At 40.0% G+C, this 24230-nt stretch overlaps 1 protein-coding gene across 3 annotated transcripts in view; it reads left to right on the top strand.

The window, feature by feature from the left end:
- The window catches only part of Amotl1 (angiomotin like 1), a 153349-nt gene that overhangs the window by 56148 nt on the left and 72971 nt on the right, over positions 1-24230 (top strand). The window lies entirely within an intron of this gene.

Raw genomic sequence — 24230 nt, 5'->3', positions numbered from 1 at the left:
AAAGGAGACAGAAGGAAAAAGATACCATATCTTTGAAGATAACGAGTGATTCCCATGATGGCACATCTGAAAAAAGTCTTTGAAGCAAGATTTTACTCTTTTCATGATTAGATGAACATCATGGGGAACATAACAAGAAAATCAAGTTAACAGAGTTTAAACCTGAGTCATAGGAAAAAACAAACCACTCTTAGAAGAAAGGGTCTTTAATGATAAAAAAGCTGAGTTAGGAGGAACTGGTTTGAGAAAGATGTTGAGTTACTTACTGTAGGCAACTTTAGGTAAGACATCAAGGACAGATGTATAAAGAAAAAGAGAGATACAGTTCTGAAGATCAGTTCACTTGGAAAGTGCCCACAACTGAAAAATGGGGAAAGAAGAGGCTAGAAAAGAAAAAAAGCTGGGGAAATTTAAAGGCATAAAAGCCAGAGGTGGTGAGAGTAGGGGGTCATGAGAGCCATTTGTGACCCCGAAAATATCTTTTGTCTACTCCAAACATGTGTTAACCTGCTCACCATAAGTGAATTAAACCAGAATAGAGGGATATTAATAGCTACAATTCCAGAAAAATTCCTTCATTTTCCGGGAGCGAAAAGTCAGGGCTTGAAATATTGAACAATCATGGCTCCCTGCTTCCAAAACCGGGCTTTGGGTCCCTGCCAAAGAGGCTAATATTTCCCCTGGCTGCCTAACACTTCTGGACTGGGGCAGCTGCGGACGTCAGACCCAGATTTGTAGTCAGGGATTTCTGGATTGCAAGTTCTTGAAGAATCTAGAGGAACGAAAAATTTACTTCTTAGAACTGTACTGTGAGCATTGTCTATGTACTATGAACATTCTTTATGAGAATAGTGTGGGAATAATACTTAAATACATTTTGAATTGTTTTGAAAAATAAAGGGGCAGAAAGTACTGATTTGGCCAGAATGAAAAAGGCTAGAATGTGGAGAGGTGGAGGCTCTTCTCCACCTGGTGGTGGGGGTGCCTGGAGGGGAGGAGGGAAGGGAGAAGATGTTTAGTTCTTGGACAGGCATATTTTTGCCTTTGTGTGAGTCTTTTTTTTTTTTTTTTTCCAAATAAATTATAAACCTCCAGGTGGACAGGAGGAGAGAAGGTGCTGCCCCTGTAACTGCCCTCTCTCTTCTCTTTCTTTTTAAAATTCACACAAGTCTGGGTCTTTTAGGTTCTGTGCAGATGGTGGAGAATGAAGAATATCAATGCAGTGAAGGGCATGTAGAGATCAAAGCACTGAAAAATACATATTTTCATGGAAGCTAATGGAGGACTTTCAATTTAAATGAGATTTTAAAGTGCTGTCATGAAGAAAAGCACATGAATGCAGAAATGTGAATGATTTTTATGGGAAGGCACTCTGCTGATTAGACTTGAGAGTGTTTGGCCAGTTAGGCTGGGGCTTCCATGTAGAGAGCTCTGCTTTTTCTGATGTGCACCCCTGTGGAGATTGTGGACTCAGGGCCTGGGGGAACCATGGCAAACCAATGGAAATTAGTCAACTTCTGTCTGCTGAGAGTTCTATTGCAAAGTACAGCCTCTAGGTACTGTGCTGCCTATTTCTTCAGTCATTTGTGAAAATGCTTTGAAACTGACAAAAGTCTGTAATGTAAGACTTCAAACAAATAATAACATAAAACAAGAGAAATGTTAGTGAACATTGTAAAAGTTTGATTTTTCAGGCCAGTAAGATAAACTTTATAAGACCTGTTAATAGTTCTTATGTGCAGAATTCCCCCACATTAACACTTTTTTTTTTTCTTTTTTGGTAGCTGTCTGCATTTTAAATGCACATGGAAGCTTGGGTCAGGAAAGTCTGCAGTGTTTTCTATAATTTTTCTCCTATTTTTTTCATTCGTTTTGGAGGTTTTTTTATGAGACAAAATTCAGTAGGTAATAGAATCCTTGAAAAGCAAGGGGTAGTATGAAGGTCAAGCAAGAGGACATATTTGATTACAAGGTTTATTGGAAATTGTCTGAGATTGTTGAGGTTTGTTTGTTTGCCTAGTGAGTTTTTGGTTTTAATTTTGTTGGTTTGACTTTGTTTTGTCTTTGGAGGAGAGGCACAATGTAAATCTTGGCCATTGTGGGTAGGACAGTATGCTACTTTTGCTGGAAGGAAGTCACTTCTGCTCCTGGGCTTATGTGCTGGGGGCCTTCTCCTGTCACTTCTGAGGCTCTTTTCTCTGTCTTGTGACCAGGTCTTGTGGAAACTTAGAGTGCCTTCATTTTAGGCACTTGAGGCAGAACTCCTGGGTTCCCTAGAGGGCTCACACATCAGGCATTTTTTTTTTTCTTTCCATTTTTGGAGGGAACAGGAAAGTAACTCTAAAGTGTTAGGAAATGTATCCCTATTAAAACTCTGGAGAATTGGATTTAATTTTTTAAAAACAATTATTGTTCTACTGTGTATGTTGAAACCGGTGTTTGAAACCTAACTGTCCAATATTGCAACTGTATCCTACTTATTTTTGTTTTTAGTAAAATGTTTGTATTTACTTTTTTTTCAACTTTTCATTTTGAAATGATCATAATTTCATAGGAAGTTGCAAAAATAGTAGAGAGGTCCTTTGTATCCTTTACCCTTTCGCCCATTGGTAACAGTTTATATAATCATAGTTCAGTAGCAGAACCAGGACATTGACATTGGTACAATCCACAGAACATACTCAGATTTCACCAGTTTTACATGAACACAATTGTATTTGTGTGTGTATGCTTTTATGCATTTTTTCACATGTGTAGATTTGTGTAACTACTGCTGTGATCAAGATATAGAAGTATTTCATCACCTCCAAGATTATACTTATTTCTTCCTACATCTCTGTCCCTGAATGATGCTAGTAACCGATTAGATTGGGTCTCCATATCTGTAATTTTGTCATCTTGATACTATGAAAACAAAACCACACAGTATGTCACCTTTTGCATTTGGCTTTTCACTCTGCATAATGATCCGTCCATATTTTTGCTCAGATCAGTTGTTTTGTTCCTTTTTATTGTTCAGCAGTATTCCATGGTTTGGACGTACTGTGGTTTAACTATTCACCTATTGAAGGATATCTGGGTTGTTTCCAGTTTTTGACTATTATGCATAAAGTTGCTATGAACATTCCTATATAGGTTCTTGTGCAGATAAAAGTTTTCATTTCTCTGAAATAAGAGACCAGGAGCACGATAGCTGGATGATGTGGTAAGTATATGTTTGGTTTTTAAAGAAATTGCTAAATTGTTTTCCAGAGTGGCTGTATCAAGTATCATTTTTACCAGCAATGTATGAGATCTGATTTCTCTGCATCCTTGCCAGCATTTGTTGTTGTCATTGGTTTTTTTTTGGCTGTCCATTAGGGGTTCTAATTGGTATTTAGTCTTTTCGTGGTTTTGATTCATATTTCCCTAATGGCTTCATGATGCTACGCATCTTTTCATGTGCTTATTTGTTATCTGTTTATCCTCTTTGGTAAAATCTCTATTTGTGTCTTTTGCCTCTTTTCTGACAGTATTATTTATTTTGTTGTTGAGCTTTGAGAGTTCTTATATAATCTAGATACAAGTCGTTTGCTAGGTATGTGGCTTGCATATATATTTTCCTCAGTATGTGGCTTGTTTATTCATTTTCTTTCTGGAAACTTTTGCAGAACAAAAGTTTTTAATTTTGATGAAGTCCAATTTACTGATTTTTTTTTCTTTTATGGTTTGTTCTTTTGGTATCATATCATATCATATCACATCCTTTTTAGAACATTTTTGACTAGGCATATGGGGCCCAAATATTTTCTCTTATGTTTTCTTCTACAAGTTTTACATTTAAAATGTACCTCACATTTATCCTTCTTAAGGATTCTATGTCTTATGATCTTATAAACGACCTTCTAAAAGTGTTGACTAGGCATTTCATGCTCTGGAAGAGTACACATGGACTATCAAGCAGAGCTTCTACTCTCAGGGGCTCACAGATCAGTGGGGTTGTGTGTAGACATTACTATGTACTAAGTACCATAATAGAGATGTGTGATCTTCTGTGGGACCACTGAGCAGAAAGGGCTACCTTTGGTCCAGGTGGTGAGAGAGAGCTTCCGTGGGCATGTTGCCAAAGCATGGTGGGAATAAAATTGGTTCTTGTCTTTGATCCAGTTTTTTGACATCTTTATTGGCATTTATTCTTTAGTGTGAGTTATTCTAATTCTTGAGTGCATGCTGAAGGACCTGGGGTAAATGGAGTGGTTGAGGACTTTTTAAATAGCACATGGCATGATAGCTTAAAACACAAGTTAAAAACACAATGTTCAAAACTTTGGTAACATAAGGATTAAGAATAAAATTGAATCGGTTGAGTTAGAATATATGGTAAAATGAAATAAGAGGTTGTATTTGGCATTAAGAACATATATTTGGTTTGTGTTCTGGACTGTGCTGTGTGACATCGGAGAATTTCACCTGTTGAAATTCTCATGAGTAAAATGGGTACAGTAACAGTTCTTATTCCACGGAGTTGCATGGGAGTAAAATTAAATAATGCATATATAATACTTAGCATAGTGCCGGGCACATTGAAGGCCTTCAGTAAATGCCTACTGTGATTATTACTAAAACAGCAGGAAGGTACATTGTTTTATAGTGCTCATATATGCTTTTGCTCTGAGAAACTTGAATTCCAGTTCTCACTCATAGGCCCTTAGCTTTTCATGTCTGATCATTGTATCATGTATCAAATATTATTTATTGAATGAGGCTGGTTGAGAGTTGATGGTATTTGTTATCCTGGGTACAATAAGTCAGAGCTGATGTCACCAGGACTTGTCCCAAACATCATAATGGGCAGCTCCCCTTCCTTTTCCTCATTGAGCAAGTTATTTGTATCCCAGAGGAAACCAATGGGGGTATTGGATATAAAATACTAGGGCTGTGCTCAAACATAGGTGAGCATCAGGGTCATCTGGACAACTTGGTAAAACAGAATGCTGGGCTCTAATCCCAGAGATTCTATTTCTAGGTCTTAGGGCCTGAGACTTTGCATTTATAAAAAGTTTCCAAGTGATGCTTCTGCTGGTAGTGGGACCATATTTTGAGAACCACTGTTTTAGAGCATAGTTCCTTTTAAATGGACCTACACTGAAGAACAAGTCTTGATTATCTTTAAAGACTCAAGTTTGGAATAGATTGATTGCTAAAATGATTAGTCAATATGCATCATTGTGTTCTCTCTTCTGATTGCTCTTTTGTGCCACACTCCCTCCTGACCATGGCTTTCCCTCCCTAAGTTGTCTCTCACTACCTGGAAAACATGCCAAGTTTGGGTCTGTGCTACAGTAGATAAGCCATTGGTGAAGTCATTTAGCCTCTATGAAATAAAGTATTTGTTAAATATTTACATTCCAAGGTTATTGAGGGGCTTAAATGAGATAAGGAGCATGAAAGGGCTGCATAAGGTATAGCACTTGCAAAATAGTTTTTTTTTTTTTATTGTATTGTAATGCTCCATCTCCTTGGAGTAGTGCCCTTGGACTGGGAGTCAGGCCTTCCCACTTCTCTTTCCTCACATCTCTTCTGATCGATTCTATTCTTTCTCCTTTCCCTGCCTTCTCCCACTTTTCCTCCATCCTTTTTAGAACAGGCCAGGCAAGACAAGGGAGGTGTCTTGTCTTCCATGCTCAGGTTGCTTCCTCCATGTGAGATGGGGCTGTGAACATGCCCTGTGGCCAAGTGCCAGGGAAGAAGGAGGCACATTCAGCTCTTCTCAGCTCTGTTGGTGACCCCAGGTGCTGTGACCCGGAATATAACCCCCCAAAGCAGGTGCGGGTCAGCCTTTTCCTTCCTGATACTGGCTGTATTGAGAAGGGCTCTGAGAGCCAAATGTTTTGTGAGTGAGCCCCCTATATGGAAAGGAGAGTTCATGAAATTCCCTGCTAAGTTCCTATTTCCCCAGGGATTGAACCCTGAATATATCATTGCAGTTAAATTGATTGCTCGTCCTGGTGATCTGGGGAAAGTTTAAATATTCAAGGGCAGGCAAGGAGACTAGGAACAAGTTTTTTCGAAATTAATGGAAGCTGGAGGAGTCTATACCCTGTGTACAGCATTAAATTCATTCCAGAACACATATTAAACCAACCTCGTTTCTGAAAAGAGAAATGGTCTAATGGTCCTTTATCTAGCTAGGAGAGTCAAGGATAATGCCTTCTGCAATCACAGTAAGCCTAAATTAAGACACTGGGAAAAGTAATACAAAAAACATCACAAACCCCTTTACATAAACCATGAAGATAATCAGGGTATTAGGTTTGCTTTGTAGGTTTGTTAAAGGGCATAATCTGATTCGACTTATTTGTATTGACTGACCTGGCAGATCAAAATGAGTGATAAATTGCTTGAATAGTGGAGAATAAATCCATTTTAGCTGACTTTAGATTTGACCCTTGATACATCAAGAAAGTAAGAATAGAGAGTCTAAAAAGGTCTACTCTAAGGTTTGGATTTTCTTAGCTCTGCGTTGAGCACATAAAATTTTCCAGAATTTTGAAGTTTTTCTTAACTTTCTCCACAATAAATTTCAGGGATTTGGAGAAAAAAATTGAAATAAATGCAAATATACATTTTAATGACATTTATTAAGTGACTATGAACACTTTATTAGTTTAGGAACACAAAATGGATATGTATAATTAAATTTGCTCAAATTATTTTGTAGCTTCAAATTTAGTCTTCTATTTTTATTATTTTTTTTAGGCAGCATCGTGAATATACCGATTGAATTTACTTTGCATATTTTCAATTTCCCTTATAGAGGAAGGTATGTGCTAAACATAGGGAGCATGACATTTCTTGGGTTTGGATGGACTATAAATTAGGCAAATATTTGGATACAGAAGCACTCACTGCTCAGTAAATATCTGTAGAATGAAGGACTGAATGGTGCAAGTTGATCCTGAAGTGGAGAATTTGGTGAGCATACGATACAAGGATATAGTTCATTCCTCTGATATTTGAGGGTCTATCCTATGCCAGGGGTTGGACTGGGTATGAGTTATATGTCCTTTGCTCCTGTAAAATTTATATTCTAAAAGGAATGTAACGTAGTATGATACTAGAAAACACAATGCAAATGAATGGGGCTTATTCTGCTCAGAAGTTGGGGGAATGGTTCATAGCTGCCTTTCAAGTATGTTCTTTGCTTTGAACCTATTAATAGGAAATGGGCTTAAATTACAGATACCATGACTTCTAGAGGCATGGAAGAGTTCCCTGCTGGGAGGGTGACTAAATACAGAGATTGGCAGGATATGGAAGGCATGGAGCAACTGAGAGATTAATAGAATTGTGGGGGTATCTCCTTCTAGAAACCTCTTTAAATTTAGTAGGCACGATTTAATGTATCCTTCCTGTTTTCTGGTTGAGGTGAGCCATGGGCTAGTTGTGCTGTGTTCTTTGGATACCTTTTTCTGATTTCAGTCATCATCCTTAGAGTTAAGGCTCCAGAGCTGGAAACCTGTATTCACATCGTGGCTGTGGCAGTCTTTGGCCTTATTGTCATGGGCAAGTTACTTAACCTGTCTGTTAAGTAGAGTTTCTTCATATGTTAAATAGGATAATAGTAATATCCAGCTCTAAAGATGATTATAAGGAGTACATATTAAGAACTCAGAACAATATCTGAAACATTGAAATATTGAAGGACTTATGAGTTAGCATCATGATTGCTGCAGTTACTGTTGTAATATCCTGTTGTGCTCACAGATTCTGTGGATCTGGATGTCTAGTTGGGCACAGTTGAGAGGTCCTGGGACTTCAGGGGGAACAAGATTGAGGGTAGGGATGCCTGAGTGCTTTGGGGCTGGACTGACATGTCCAGCACCTGGGCTAGGTTGATCTGCTGACTGGAGTGCTTATAGGTTGCCTTCCCTTGTCTTCCTCACAGATTTAGGCTTGACAGATCTTACATGGTGGCTCAGGCCTCCAAGTGTGAGAATTCCAGCAAACAGGACAAGAACTGCGTCATGTTTTGTGATCCATTCCTGAAAGTCACAGAGTCACTTTTGTCATTCTCTGTTGGCCCATGTCTCCTAAGCCTGCCTAAATTCAAGGGGGTAGACTCATCTTTGCCATGCTTATGGGCCTGTCATCGTCATGATGTATCATCCTTGGATAAAGTATTAGACGTTTAACACTAAGTAAACTCCTGGAAACTGCACTGTTCTGAACATTCATGTTCTGTCTAGCTGAAGGTAGATATTCTGGGTGGCAGTTTTTCTGCAAGCTGGATCCCCTCCTTATTCTCAACCCCTGCCTTATGTTACTTTTTCTGATTGGTTGGGATCATCATTATAAACATCAATTAAGGTGATTCAGAATTCTTTTTTCAAGAATATCAGCTCTGAAATCCTTGACTGAGTTATCTCTCGTACAGATTTTAGAGAAAATGTTATAATGGGTTTCCTAGTCCACTGGGGTTACGCACCTCGAAGAGAGGTCATTTTTTTAAAATAATTTTGTTGGCTAGACCATTACAAGACTCACTGTTTTATGGATAAAAATAGGCCTTAAATTGTCACCAATGCCATGATTCTGAAGAAACAGCCTTTCCCCCATTTTTGGTAGTTGGGTCAGATTGCCCCACATTGCTGTGACGGCAGCAGATGCAGAGCAGGTGTGTACACCTTGACTTTCATCCTGTTATACCACAGATGAAGAGAGAGAAAAGTTAAGGAACAATGATGGTAGGAGAAGAGAGCTTTCTTCTTCTTTGTAATGCTCAGGACAGAGGGCAGGTCTGTGCCCCCCACCTACCCCAGCGTCACTCTCTGAAGATGGATCCTAGGCATATGAGGGATATTCAGTTGATGGTTTCTGATGCCTTCTTCAAGTCCATCTGGCCCTTTACTTTCACGACAAGGTAGCCAGGTAAGCTGGGGGCTTTGGAACCTGTGTGTGTGTGTGTGTGTGTGTGTGGTGCTAGGGAAGGAACCCAGGGCTTGGTGCATGCTAGGCAAGTGCTTTACTACTGAGCCATACTCCCATCCCAAGTTGGGACTCTGAAGGGCCTTTGGATAATTCCTTATATTCTCTTATTTTGGTCTTTAATAATAAGACCACAATATTAAACTTATTTTCAGAGAAATGTGTGTTTTAGGTCTTCCTTCATCTTATGTTCTTGAAAAATTGAAAATGTAGTTTTAGTCTGTAGTTAGCTGAATAGTCTGACATAACAAAACTGTAGGAACTTTCATCTCTGATCTTCCTGAACATCTTGCTACTGTTTTTTAAAAGCTTACTGATTTGGGCATATGTGGTGGTGCACATCTATAATCCCAGTGTCTCGGGAGCCTAAGGCAGGAGGATTCCAAATTTGAAGCCAGCCTCAGCAACTTAGTGAGGGCCCTTCTCAAAAAAAAAAAAAAGATTAAAAAAAGGGCTGGAGAATGTAGCTCAATGGTAAAGTGCCGGGACTTCAATCCATAATACCAATATTAGGAAAAAACAAAAACAACAGCACAATGATTTAATCGTCTCTTGCAAGTGAATTTTACAGTGGTGATTCCTGTTTGACTTTTCCATTATTACAAAATGAATCTAAAATATATTGTTGTTGTTATTATTATTATTATTATTATTATTATTATTTTGCCATACTAGTACCCAGAGGTGCTCTACCACTAAGCTACAACCCTAGCTCTTTTTATTTTATTTTGAGACAGGGTCTTGTCAAGTTGCTGAGGCTGACCTAGAACTTATGATTCTCCTGCATCAGCCTCCAGAGTAGCTGGAATTACAGTTGTGCATTGCAGTGCCTAACTGGATCTAAAATTTACTGAGCACTTACTATGTGCTAGAACACTGTCCAGAGTCCTTTTTCCATTGTTTCATTTGATTTTCACAACAGCCCTATATAGAAGATGTTATTGTTTGCATTAACTGATAAGATAAATGGGTTCCAAGAAATTATATCATTTGTACCAGTTCACATAGCTAATCAGTGATAGAGCCATGATTCTTATATTGTTTAAGAAGCAAATTTACCAGAACAAAGCAAAAAGCATGGTGTGAACTTCTTTCCATTTAATATTTTCTCCTCTATCTTTATTATCCTTTAAATCTTTCTAATACTCTGGCGTTTGGGCTGGACGGCATCATTTTCTTTTTGTCCAAGAATAGCTGAGTTTCCTGCTTAACAAGTTTTTAAAGTTTCTTTCTTCTTGTCTCCCAAATTAATCTCCTGGAGCCTTTCCTCCTCCTCCTCCCCCTTCCACTTCCTTCTTCTCTCTTCTCTCTCCTCTCTCCTCCTCCTTCCTCTTTTGCCTCTCCCCCCGCCCGCCCTTTTCCTAGTGAAAAAAGATCATTGCTGATTTGTATACCCCTTTATAAAAATTCCTTAAGGGCAAGAAGGTGCATTCATGTACCATATTCTCTGGGTAGGTGGTTGTTTGTCTTCAGGTGCATTTTCATTAATCACGGGGGTCCATTCTTTTGAGAAATGGAGTTCTGCAGTGCTTTAATGCTTTACATCAAAGGGCCTCTGTGTGTCTTAAGGTTTCCCAGACTTGCCCTGGGCTCTGGGTGGCTTCCTTTGCCCAGTTGGGGAAATGACTCATTCTCAGAATTGGTTTCCACCTTTTTCATCTGAAAGTTCTCCTTAAGTGTTACAACTTTTGGACTTTCCCCATGGAAGAAGCTGTGTAATGTAGAGAGTCATTTCTCGAAGAGTCGCCTCTGGGGCCTTGAGAAGCAGTATCTGAGACTTAAAAACTACTTTTATAATAATACTAAAGCATAATGCACTTTTTTCACTGTGTTCACATTTGCACCTGGTGGTCAAAAGCTACAGTGGGTAAAATTGCAGGTGCCTTAGCATGAATCAAGGTGGTGGCACTGGATCATGCTTGAGGTCAGTTTATTTTTCACCCACTCACAATTTTTTAAAAAGTCCATTTTGCTTAAGAACATTCCAGTTGAATGTTCTTCAATGATTAATTATGTTAAATCTCAAACCCCGAGTACCCTTTTAATATCTTGTGTGACAAAATGGGATGTACACAAAAAGTGCTTCTGCTCCAAGTCAAGGAGAAATACTTTTGTGATTGAGTTGAGAGATACATGTTCAACTAGCTGCTTCCCCCCCACCCACAGTAAGTTATAGTAACTTGAAAGAACAACTGACAAACTATTCTTATTATGATTTGGTAGATATTTTCTCAAAAATGAATAAAGGGAACTTGTCATTTCAAGTGGAACAACTATTTGCTGCCAGGGATAAAAGTCAAGCTTTTGATTGAAAGTAATCTCATGGAGCCTTTCTTTGCAGTTTTGGAAAATTCGTATCTTCCACCTTGAAGTTGTTGCTTTCCAGTATGTAAAAGACTTTTTCGATGATCTAGATCCATTGTATATTAACAAATATGATTTTGTTGATATTATATGCTTGAAATGTTTCTGTGGTTGGATGATTTATATTATTCAGTGAATATACCTTTTCCAGTGTACGTTGTTATGAAGTTTTACGTGGGTTAACAAGAGCTCCCTTCAAAGTGAAAGATGGCCCAATAAGATTTCAAAGTAATAGGGGAATATCCAGAGCAGGCCTCTGGTAGGTGGTCATGCTTCATATTGCATTTACTTTTAAGAACTTGCCACTTGCATTAGTCAGATTGCTGTTACTGCAACAAATATCTGAGATAAATCAATTTAAAGAGGTGAAAGCTTGTTTTGGCTCACAGTTTTTAGAGGTTTGAGGCCACTGTGGGTAGAGACTGTGGTAAGGCAGCCTATGGTGCAGGAATGTGTGGTGGTGCAAAGCCATTCACCTAGTAACTGCCAGGAAGCAAAGGAAGAGATAAGAAAGTACAGGATCCCATTATCCCCTGCAAGGGTGCACCCCCAGTGACCTAACTTTTTCCAGTAGGCTCCACCACTTAAAGGTTCCATACTCTCCAATAGCACTATCACAGGCTGGTGACCAAGCCTTTAACACATGGGACTTTGGGGATACTTCCAAACCACCGCACTGATTGTTGAATTTTGATATAGCTTCAAAGAATAGTCATAGTTATCTGAAAAGGCTATTAAAATACTCCTCTTGCCAACTACATATTTGTATGAGGCTCGGATTTCTTCATCTACTTTAACCCCAAATCATAGATTGCAAGCAAAAGCAGATAAGAGAATCCAGCTGTCTTTTATTATGCCAGGCAGAAAGAAATTTGCAAAGCTATAAAAGAGTCCCTCTTTTTACTGCTTTTTTTCCCAAAAAATAAGCTATTTTTCATAAAAATATTTTATATGATTTATAGTTCAATTTATTATTTTATTTAAATGAGTCAACATATAATTTTCTCAGTTTTAATTTCTAGTAAAATAAATATTGACAGATATGGCCCACATAAACAAAAGCTCATTGGTCCTCAGTAATTTTTAAGAGTGTGAAGAAGAGGTTCTGAGGCCAAAAAAAAAAAACCTGAGTGGGCTGGGATTGTAGCTCAGTGGTAGAGTGCTTGCCTAGCATATGTGAGGCACTGGGTTTGATCCTCAGCACCACATCAAATAAATAAATAAAAGTCTGAGTGCTTTTAAAAACACCAGTAGAAGCCATAAACTCTCCAGCCAGTTAAGCTGGGTTTGAATCGTGCTTTCACTCCTAATTGTGTAACTTTAGGCAAGTTATTCTCAGTGCCTTAGTTTTCTCATCTGAGAAATGGGGATTATGAGGATTGAGTTAATGCGATCCACTAGAAGAGAGCAATGCTCTTTGCAAAGAAAATTCTCAACCGTGTGTGGTTTCTTCTTTTGCCCTTCCTGAGGCCTGTGGTTGATTTGCCTCCAGAAAATAGTATTTCACAACATTTCCCACTATGCTCCCTCTCATCCTCCTGGTTGATGATAAGCTCAAGGTGCTTAAACTGGACTGTGTAGTAAAACTGAACATGACATTTGTGGATGAGCATTCATCTAGGTGCAGGGAGAAGCTCTATAGTTTGTGGCAGATTCTTGTAAAGGGGCATCAATGATCTAAAATGGAAGGGCAAGGAGGAGGAAGAGGTTGATGTAGCCCTGGGCACAGTTCTGGGTCCTGTGTGTGTTGAGGTAGGCGTGGACATAGGTGTCTGAGCTCACTGCTCCACACTACCTCAAGCCTGTGTAGCTGCATTTCTGTGCTGTTTGGCCATTGTGTGCTTTATATGTCTCTCTGACTAGACTCTCAGATCTGGGTCTTGTGGTACCAGGCATTGTCTTGCCCAGGGCAGAGGTTCAATGTCATGTGTTTTGGTTGACTGAATGAATGAATGGACAGATAAATTAGTGAATAATTCTTCCTTTGCTGCAAATCAAATTCACAGGTCCATGATCCTGGAAATTATAAGCAACCCAAATACTATCACAAGTATCTAGCAAAATACCATTGAAATTCTGGGGTTTGCTTCACAACAGTCAGCACCGAGTTTGCCACTCAGGCTTGTGACACCCGAGGTGTGTCATTCCTGGTGCGTTAGGGTACAAAGGAGATTATGAAGCCTAATTCTCAGGGACATGAGGGTTATCTGAGATAATGTTTGTAGCACGTCATGTTCAGTAATGCCACCTGGGATGTCTTCCTTCCCTATCCTGAGATAGCTGTGTGTCTTACGTGGACTCTGGCAGCAGTTGGCCTCTGGGATCAACTGATGTGTAGTTGATTCACATTATCTCACTAAACCCACGTAACAGGTTATCCCTATTCTCAGAGGAGGGTTTTAGAGTTTCAGATTTATCAAGCAGTTATGTATAGAGTGCTAGGTGTTTTTATAGGTTTTCCCTCATCATGTTATTAACTTAGATATATTTGATAAGGTCACCTTGTCACCATACTATGTAGATACATGTTATTTACATGTAACTAAAGTAGCTATATCCCTTTTTCCAGTTATTCAGATTAGCAATTAAAACTAATTAAAACTATTGTCTTAAAATCTGAATTTATTAAAAACAAATGATAGGAAAGAGGCTTCCTTCTACTAAAGGAGTTAATGCATGTTAGTTGGCTCTAGAAAGAGTTAAGTCTCTTACTCATTAATCGTTATTTAGCTTCATTAAATTCAACACACTTGTGTTTCAGGTATGCTTAATTTATAAAATTTCAGTTCCCTATGACTTTCAGAAGTGCACATTTTATAAGAGTTTGTATAGCAGAGAAGTACAAACTTTCCAGACCTGAGTTCAAATCATCTGTGAAGGATGGTCAAAGAATTTATTTCTGGTCGACTCTTGCAGAGAGGCCATTTTGATGTGGAGACTTGGTAGTGATGCATTTGGCAAGCTTCATGTGTAGTACTGACACACTGCAGGTTCAGGATCCATTGTTCAAGGGGAAACACTGTCATGACTATAATATGCAACCAGATGGAAGGGATGAGGAAGGGTGGTTTCCTCCATTGCCTTGGTGTCTGGTGATTGGCCAGGAGTGTGCTCTTATTTCCCATAGTTTTGGTAAGAAATAACACAAACAAAATGGCTCTGGGTTCTTCTCTACCTCAAACTTGCAAAGAAGGAAAACTTTCTCCATTGCCTTTCCTCTTTATTCACAAACAAGAGCGTTTCATTAAAACTACCCTCATTTTCAGAAACAAAGAAGGAAACCTAGCAGGGATGGAGATGTGACTCAGAAGTATAGTCCATGTCTAGCATGCACGAGGCACTGGGTTTGATCCCCAGCACTGGAAAAAACAAAACACCAACAAATCTTTGCTTTGAAGAGACTGTACTGCTGGCTGGTTTCGTGGCTCTGGGCACTTCTTAACCCATGTGAGCCTCAGTATCTCTATCAACAAAATGGAAGTAGGGTGGTAATAATCAAATAACATAACTTTTGTAAGGAATGTACCTGAACTAATAGGGTCTCAGTAAATTTTTGATGGTGCTCTTTTATTTCTAAGGGCATATCTGGTTTCTTGGCAAGTACTGGTTGCTTTAAATGATGTAGTTCATCCATGAGCCCATAGTGCTTTACCAGCTAGGTGGATGTGTACTTGCCTCTTGAGAGAATCCTGTCCCTGTGGGATGGCGCTGCCTGACACACTTCCCAGTGTCACCCAGCCACAATGATGTGGGAAGGCTGGAGGAACTGAGTGACAGCAAGTGTGAAGTGCTCTGCTGTCTTGGTGGTGTGGGTGAGAGGGGAGCTTTGAGGAACATAACTATGTAGACATATGGCCATTTTATGCCTAGGGGTTTATTTTAAAGCTTTCCATCTTGTTTGTTTTCCTTTGTTAAAAGAGTGTCAGGTACTTCCGACTGTACTCAGGGATGCAAACATATTAAAGTTTGGCAGTCATGTTAGTAATACTTTTTTTCTCTTAGGGGGAAGACAGTGTGTGCCAGGGCCACAAAAGAATACTTTTGTGGTCCTGAGATGCCTTCTGATAGGTCCAAACAAAAGGAATGAAACTAAAGAGTGTGAAATGTCAGTAACTGATGTTTAAGCTTATATGTGGAAAAGAATCTTTGAAGTCTGGGTACTTTTGGTCTTAGTTTTAGATAAGTTATGCACCAAAGACATCAATAGGAAATATGAATTATAATGATACCCATGTACAATTTGATTCAAGATAGTTAAGTAGTCTTTGGGTTTTATATTAAAATCCAAATGTTATGAACTGCCTTTTCCTTGTAAGGTTCTTTTATTATGGATTCTATCACAGTATACTTGGTATAATAGGTAGGACTGGGAATATTCCTCTCTCTTTTTTTTTTATGGTGAGTGAAGAGGTCCCCCAACTCTGCCTGGCTGTAGTCCCCAGGCATAGGGCCTGCCTGCAAGGGACAAACACCTTTCTCTAAATGCGAGTGTGTGCTCAAGCTACACAAGTCCTGTAATGTTACTTCTAACTGAATCACAGCATACTTTAATTAACCAATTTTAGCAGTAGGTGGCTGTCTCTCTCTGTCTCTCTGTGTCTCATTTTTTTTCTTTTTTCTTTCTCCCAGCAGCTTTTACCTTGTTCTCCTGAGTAGTTTGAAAGAGACCCCAAAATAGACACTCACTGGTGAGCTGAATTCTGTAGAATGAAGAATATGCCTATAACTGGTTGTTTTAAATTGCATTTCTCTATCTACTAGGTTGATGTATTTATTTAGTCCCCATTATACTAAAAACTTTTAGATAAACATCTGCATATTGTAAACATATGCAGATTGTTCATTGATTCAGTGAATATGCACTGAATACTTACTGTGATCTTATTCCTGCGAGCAATTGGAGATACTAGGTGAGTAAGACTTGGGTTCTACTGTTAAAAATTTACAAGTTAAATGGGGGGAGAAAAAACTAAATGCATAGGCAGCTTAATATAGACTGTTTCGTCAATATTCACAGAATGTTGTCGGAGTCCAGAGTGGCACACAGAAATTTGGAAGAGAAGGGATAGGTGACTTCATGAAGCAAATGGCACTACAATAGAGTTTCAAAAGACCAAAGGACTTTTTGATGGTCAAAATATGTGCTTTAGCATGTACCAAAGTAAGAATCTCCTAGACTCATAGGGCAGAAAGGCCCTCCAGATGGAGAAAGCTTTGAGGGAACTGCAGGTATTTATTTAGGATAGTTGGGACAATTGATATGATGTACTATAATTCAAGATGGTGCTAAGTCATCTATTATTTAAGATACAAACAATGTTGTGATAATATGAGAGTCAGAGCAATTAATTTTTAAAATATAAATCTCTCTATCAGATTCTTGATTGTAAGTAGCACATAGTGACTTTGACTAACTTAACTACACACAAAAAAATTAATTGGAAATATATTGGGCTGTCACAAATTAATGGGAAGGCTCAGAAAACGGAGGCCATAGCAATCACTACTGGTGAAAATGCTGTCACGGAAAATGTACCCACAGCCTTTCATCTTTGTGTCACATCCTCAAGAGTAAGTCCTCAGTACATTGGGAATAAGTTTAGGTCATTCCAAATCCTGGACCAGGAAGGGACCCTGTGGCTTCTGTAATGGATGGTAGCATCTGCCCCCAAGACTTACACTATGACTTCAGCATTCTCTAATATTCAAAGTATTTAATTGGCTGATTGGCTTGTCAGGAAGGGAGTGTGGTGTAGTTATAAGCTGAACCTGGCTGGGTGCAGTGGCACATGCTTGTAATCCCAGCGGCTCAGGAGGCTGAGGCAGGAGGATCACAAGTTCAAAGCCAGCCTCAGCAAAAGTGAGGCGTTAAGCAACTCAGTGTGACCCTATCTCTAAATAAAATACAAAATAGGGCTGGGGATGTGGTTCGATGGCTGAGTGCCCCCTGAGTTCAATCCCTGGTGCACCCCCCTCCCCCGCACACAAAAAAGTTGAATCTGATCTCTAAATTATTCTCCAGTTCTAGAGTGTTGTGAAAATAATGTGCTAATGCTTTTAAGAACACCCTGTGAATACTAAATACAGGTTCTACAGATGTGGCTTCATCTTCCTTGCCCACAGTTAAGCTACTGTCCCTTAAAGACACAAAATACTTCTGTGACTCAGTCCTGTGATTCTCTTTTCCCATGATAGGCTTATCTTCCTTGGCTCCCTCCTCTCCCTACCCATGGTGGGTACACACACTCCTCGCCTCGCCTCCCAGGTCTCTCCTTGTCATTGAGACACCATGTCCCTCCCCTCAGTCAAGGAGTAGCAGTAAATTACCCCTGGGCCTCTAGAGATGGTGGTGTGTCCTTCACATAGAGCACTTGGGCTGTGATGAACAAGGGTAGCTGTGTGCATGCTGGTCTTTGGGACCAAATCCATCCTACTCAGGTCTAGAACTATTTTACTCGTTTCTCTTTATTTATAGCTCCTATTAGGTTAAGCACATGTTTGGCATTTTGCTTTACACTGATAATATCAGAGATATTTCTAATACATATCACTAAGTTAAAATTCAGACAAAATTGTTCATTACACATTTTAGATTGAGTCTAAATTAAATAGGTATCAGTGTATTGATTTCACCTGTTTTCTAGAATAAATGGATTGGTCCAGGATTGGAATTCGAGTCTGATGCCTGTTTGGAAGGCCACACAGTATAGGGATTGGGAATCTTGGTAACCCCACCTCTGACACCCAACCACAAACCTTGGGTTTCAAATAATGGTTCCCAGGGGAAAAGAGTGAGAAATCATGTTCTGGATGTACTTTTGGCTTAATGGCGGGGATTCCTGTTTCTTTTTTAACAATATGTGTGTTGTGTGCAGGTGTCTGTAGAGGAGGGGCCATTGCCTGTCTGTGCTTCACGTGGATCTCAATGTGTGGACTGTAAGTTGGCCGACCCCAGATGAGCTAGCTTGCTTTCTTTCACATGGGACCTGGGAACAGGCTAGACCCTTATTTTTCAGGTACAGATTGCAGGTTCTTCAGGCCCCTTCTAAGCATTGTTTCCAGGGCATCCTGCTCCCCGAGCCGGGTATTTCACTGTCCAGAAAAACTCAAGGTCTGCCAGAATCAGAAGGTTTAATGCTTAGGTTTAACTTTGAGGTCACTGGCACACTTGGCAAATTCCTTAGCCCTTTGAAAGAAAAGGTAGAAGCCATAGAATTGTTTGTTGCTGCGGTTAAACTCTCTATTATAGTTAGAGGAGATTGTTCTACTCCAGACAGTGCAATTGTTTTTCAATGCATGGGGAGGTTTTGGATTACATGTAGCTGGCAGAGAGGTTCTCACTTTGGCAACACCAGGGAGTTGTTTTGCAATTAGTGGATCGTTGAGGAATGGTCCTCTGGCCTGCAGAACTCAAAGCACCAGTATTGGCTGCAAAGGAGAAAGTAAGTGCCCCTGTATTTTAGGGGATGGAAAGGTGCAGGGATTATCTGGAACTCTCAGAAACTGGCATAGGAGGAATCTTGGACCTTCTCTTACTTGACAGCCAGCAAGACCATTGGGCAGAGTATTGCCATGTTCTCTCCATCAGAGAGCATAGTTGTCAGAGAGCATATATTTTATATGCCACCTGTAGAAATTAACAAATGCACAGTATGGTGTTTTCTTCAAAGGGCTTATAACTTCACCAGGGCAATAACATCAGCTTAGATTTAATGACAACTGCAAAATACTAGGCCATCGATGTTGATGTGCTGGCTTTGTGTACCTCAGAACATAATTGCTGTGGCATTTGAGGGAAGGGAGGCTGGTGTTTGGGAAGGTGAAGACGTTCTGGAGGAGGTAAATTTGCTGGAATGAACTTTAAAGTAGTTGGAGGTGGGTTGGGGTGAAGTTAGAGGTTTGTACTCAGAAAATGAAGATGTTACAGGATGCTGGGTTGCTGAGGGGACCAGCAAGACTATTGACAGCTAACATAGGGGCCTGATTATTAAAAAACAAAACAAACAAACAAAAAAAAAACTTCAAAATCAAAGTGCGACCTGGAACCCAAATGGTTATATGCAAGGGAGTGCCATGCCAGAGCGGAGTGTAAGGACAAGGATTCCCCGTGGTGTGTGTGTGTTGAATGATAGTGGGGTGACACTTTAATGTCCTCCAGCGTTTAAACCTAAAGGAGACTTCTGAGCCTGATCTATTGGCTTGGTATCAGATGCAGGATCTGCTCCTTGGGAGTTCACCAGTTATGGTGGAAGGTAAAGAAGAGGAGCAGGTCTCCAGGGCCCTTGTTGTGCTTCTTGCCTCCCTGAGAAAACTAATTTCATTTTACCTTAATTCCTTTCTCCTTCAACAGTGGAACCCTTTGTTGTTGCCACTATTGAGTAAGGACAGAGGTCTTGTTCAGGTCACATTACCTGAAGGCCTCTGGACAGTCACAAAGAAAGTCTAAACCATGATGGGGGAACGTTCCTTGCTTCTTCAGTAAGCTAGAAGCAGTCAGGCTCAGTGAGAGGGGAGCCAGGATTTCTGTGTTGGCAAGGGATGTGTGCATTTTGTCATTTAGGAGCTAAGCTGGTGAAATGTATCAAATATAAAACATAAATGTTAAACCTTCAGCAATCCTGAAAACATCTCAAAATATCATGTTAAATGTAGCACAAATAGATCTCCGCTTTCCTTCTGGGCAGGGCCCCTGGGAGCTGCATGTGCCCTCTCTCCAGAGAAACCCTCCCAGACAACTGACCCTTTACACTGACCCTGGCTGGGTCTCTGGTGCTTTGGCCACCTCCTCTGCACACTGAGGCATGTGAGTGGTGACCCTCAGACAGGGTTCTGGTTTGGAAGAAGATAATTGTAAGTTAACCACTAAGATCAGACTTTTTATATAGAAATAGCTCTTCTGGCACCCCTGTGGGCATCTACACTATAATACCACACACTGTTGAGCCCCCAGAATCCTCAAGAGGCCAGAAGCCCCCCTAAACTGGCAGTGTTGCTGGGTTGCTGGGCCTGAGCCAGCCTTGCAGGGCCTTTCTGGGTGGTAGTGGTATCTGGGGCCTCCTGTTGTTTGTCACAACTCCACTCCTGGTTATGAACTCCCAGCCAAGACGATAGCTTTCCCCTCACACCACGCCTCTCCTTCTCGTTTCTCATTTCAGACATCTTTGACCCTGTCAAGTTAGATCATTTGGTTTCAGAAAATAGACTCAACTTGAGGTACAGGAGCTCCTAGGGAAGACAGTGAACTAAAATAGGCAGAGGATGGGACCAGCCTCTCTTAGATGTGTACCGTGTGGCCCAGGAATACAGTGCAGATCCTGTGGCACATGGATGGTACTGCCACTTTTCCTTGCCCTGCTGGTGAGAGAGCAAGAAGTGTGATTCCTTCAGGCCGCCTTGGTGCTGGGATAGCTCACCCCTGACTGATTCCTGCTTTAGTGGAGTGATAAAAAAGGGGCCACCTGCCTGCCTGCCTGCCTCAGAGGCCTGTTCTGGTCATCCACTCAGCTCTCCTGCCTTTCTTCAGCATCAAGGAATGATGGCATCTGTGGGAACGTGAGGCAATGGCCACCACATGTGAATGGAGAAAGGAGGCACTAGTTGAGCATCATGTGCCTCAGTCCGAGAGGGAGAGAGAGGGAGAGTTGTGTGTGTGTGTGTAAGCCCATTTGGAGACCACTCTGTTCAGTGTCCTGAGGCCCTAGAGCTCTTGAATCTACTCTTAGTTGGTAGCCCATGGGTAAAGTGGGGAAAAGTAATTCCTACCAGTGTTGTAGTGAATGGCTTAATGCAGGGCTCCATCTGAGCTCCACACATCTATGCTCTCCTTTATATACATTTGTTTATACATACATACCTCAATTTTATTAGAGGTTTGCTCTTTTATCATTTGAAATTCTTAGTCATGTGACTAGAAGGGATCACCCAAAGTGTAATATGCTGCAACATGTCATTCCTGACTCAGGTCTATTTTTTAAAAATATCACTTTTAGTTTGTTCTTTTTAGTTACACATGACAGTAGAGTATATTTTCATATATTTATACAAATATGGTGTACATCTTATTCTAATTATGATCCCATTCTTGCGGTTGTATGTGATGTGGAATTTCATTGGTCATGTATTCATATATTAAAAATAGGAAAGCTATATCCGATTCATTCTACTGTCTTTCCTATACTCATCTCCCTCCCTTCCCTTATTTCCCTTTGTCTAATCCAATGAACTTCTAGTCTCCCTGCCCCCTTATTTGTGTGTTAGCATCACATATCAGTGAGAACATTCAGCTTTGGTTTTTGGGGACTGGCTTATTTCACTTAGCATGATAGTCTCCAGTTCCAACCATTTCCAGGCAAATGCCATACTTCCATTTTCTTTATGGCTGAGTAATATTCCATTGTCAATATATATCACATTTTCTTTATCCATCTGTTGAAGGGCACCTAGGTTGGTTCCATAGCTTAACTTTTGTAAATTGAGCTGCTATGGACATTGATGTGGCTGTGTCACTATTAATTTTAAGTCCTTTGGGTATATACCAAGGAGTGAGATAACTGGGTCAAATGGTGGTTCCATTTCAAGTTTTCTGAGCAATCTCCATACTGCTTTCCAGAGTGGTTGCACCAATTTGCAGTCTCACCAGCAATGTATGAGTGTGCCCCTTTCTCCACATCCTCGCCAACATTTATTGTTACTTGTATTCTTGATTGTCATTCTGACTGGAGTGAGATGAAATCTCAGTGTAATTTTAGTTTGCACTTCTCTAATTGCTAGAGATGTTGAACATTTTTTCATATACTGTTGACCATTCATATTTCTTTAGTTCCTTTGCCCATTTATTAATTGGGTTATTTGATTTTTTTAGTGTTAATTTTTTGAGTTCTTTATATATATCCTGGAAATGAATGCTCTATCTGAGGTGCAGGTGGCAAAGATTTTCTCCCATTCTGTAGGCTTTCTCTTCATGCTCTTGATTATTTCCTCTGCTGTGAAGAAGCTTTTTAGTTTGATACCATCCTACCTATTGATTCTTGATTTTACTTCTTGTGCTTTAGGAGAGGAGTCTTTTTGAGGAATTCAGTTCCTAAGCCACCATGATGGAGTGTTGGGCCTACATTTTCTTCTAGTGGATATATATCTCTGGTCTAATGCCTAGGTCCTTGAACCACTTTGAGTTGAGTTTTGTGCAGGGTATGAGAGAGAGAGAGAAATAGAAAAAGCAATCATGAAATTCATTTGGAAAAATAAGAGGCCCAGAATAGCCTTTAGTGAGAAAAGCGAAGCTGAAGGTATCACAGTACTAGACCTTAAATTATACTGCAGAGCTACAGTAACAATAACAGCATGATATTGGTACCGAAATAGACATAAAGACCAATGGAACAGGATAGAAGACACAGAGACAAACCCACATATATACAGTTATCTCATACTAGACAAAGGCACCATAAACATATATTGGAGAAAAGATCATCTCTTCAACAATGGTGCTAGTGAAACTGGAAATCCATATGCAGCAAAATGAAATTTAACCCCTATCTCTCATCCTGCAGAAAATATGACTGTTTCTTTTATTGAAGCAGATGTGCTGTCAGCTCCTCTTTGACTTGATGGGAGGAATGGGGTGGAGGTGCAGAAAGGTGTTGTGTGTATGGGTGTGTGTGTGTGTTTGTGTGTGTGTGTGTGTTTGTGTTCCTTTATGTGGACGTTCTCCCCCTAGCTTAAAGCTTCCCAACTTTGGCTGCTCATTGGGGTCATTTAAAGAGCTTTATAAATTATAGATGCCTGAACGCAACCCCCAGCTTCCAAATGAATAGGTCTGCTTGAGGCCGGGTTTTAAAAGTTCCACAGGAGATTTTGACATGCAGCCAGGATTGTACCTTGTACCTCCCTAGTTTTCTACCTGCCTGAAAACAGAAGCCAGGTCAGGATTTGGCTTTGGATCCTGGCCATCTAGGATCCTGATTTTAGCCTTAAATGTTCAGATTTTTATATTTATATTTATATATATACAGGTGTAGAAGATGAGGACCAGGAAAGATTTGAGTTTCTTTGTGGAACAGTCCTTGTAGATTGGCAAAACAAAGAAAAAACAAAAAAAAAAAAAAAATTGAGGGAGAGAGAGAGAGAGAGAGAGACTGAGAAATAGCGTCCTGTGCATTTGAACTATGATTTTAGACTATCTTCATACAATATGTCATTTCACAAAGTGAGAGTCACAACTATTTTTATTTTAAATTTATAAGGTAAATAGTTATCAAAATCTTCTTTCTTTCTAGGGCAGATGTGCCTATGATTCAGTAGCACATATAAATGCAATTCACTTGTCGAGGTAAAGAAACTCAGGAAGACCACCAGTGCATTCTCATCTCACAGCCCTTGGTATAATTAATGGCTTACTAGTAGCTTCACATTGTGGGAAATGGGTAGAAAACAAACCTAGGAAGAAATTCAAATGACCAGTTCAAAGCGATTGCTGAACAGCATTTTTTCTTAGAATTGTCTTTGGGAAAGGATTTTAATTTTTTAAAAATGTTTGACTCTCCAGAGTTAACTAAGTTACTTTTGCTAAAAACAGCCTTACACATGGTGCCCACACAGAGATATCTGCAGAGCAGGAAACAGGCTAGACCCATCCTGCTGAAAGTTCCCATGGATATTTTGTGTGTCCTGTCGGTGTCACTGTAGTGGTATTTCATGTTCAGTGGCTGTAGGACTGAGTTCAGTGTCACATTTAATTGGAAGAGGAAGCACACTCTGGTTTGTGTGTGAAGCAGAGAAACTGGAGCTGAAAGGCCAGTGCTTGGCAGAGGCCCAGATTCCAGAACCTCAGCTCCGTGCTGCAGCACACGACTTCAGAAATCTTTGAGTGAGGCCTAAGTATTCTGTCCTGGGCTGGGACA

This window comes from Marmota marmota, unplaced genomic scaffold, assembly GCF_001458135.2.
Source record: "Marmota marmota marmota unplaced genomic scaffold, marMar, whole genome shotgun sequence".
Lineage (NCBI taxonomy): Eukaryota > Metazoa > Chordata > Mammalia > Rodentia > Sciuridae > Marmota > Marmota marmota.
This window is presented reverse-complemented; position numbering and strand designations above follow the sequence as displayed.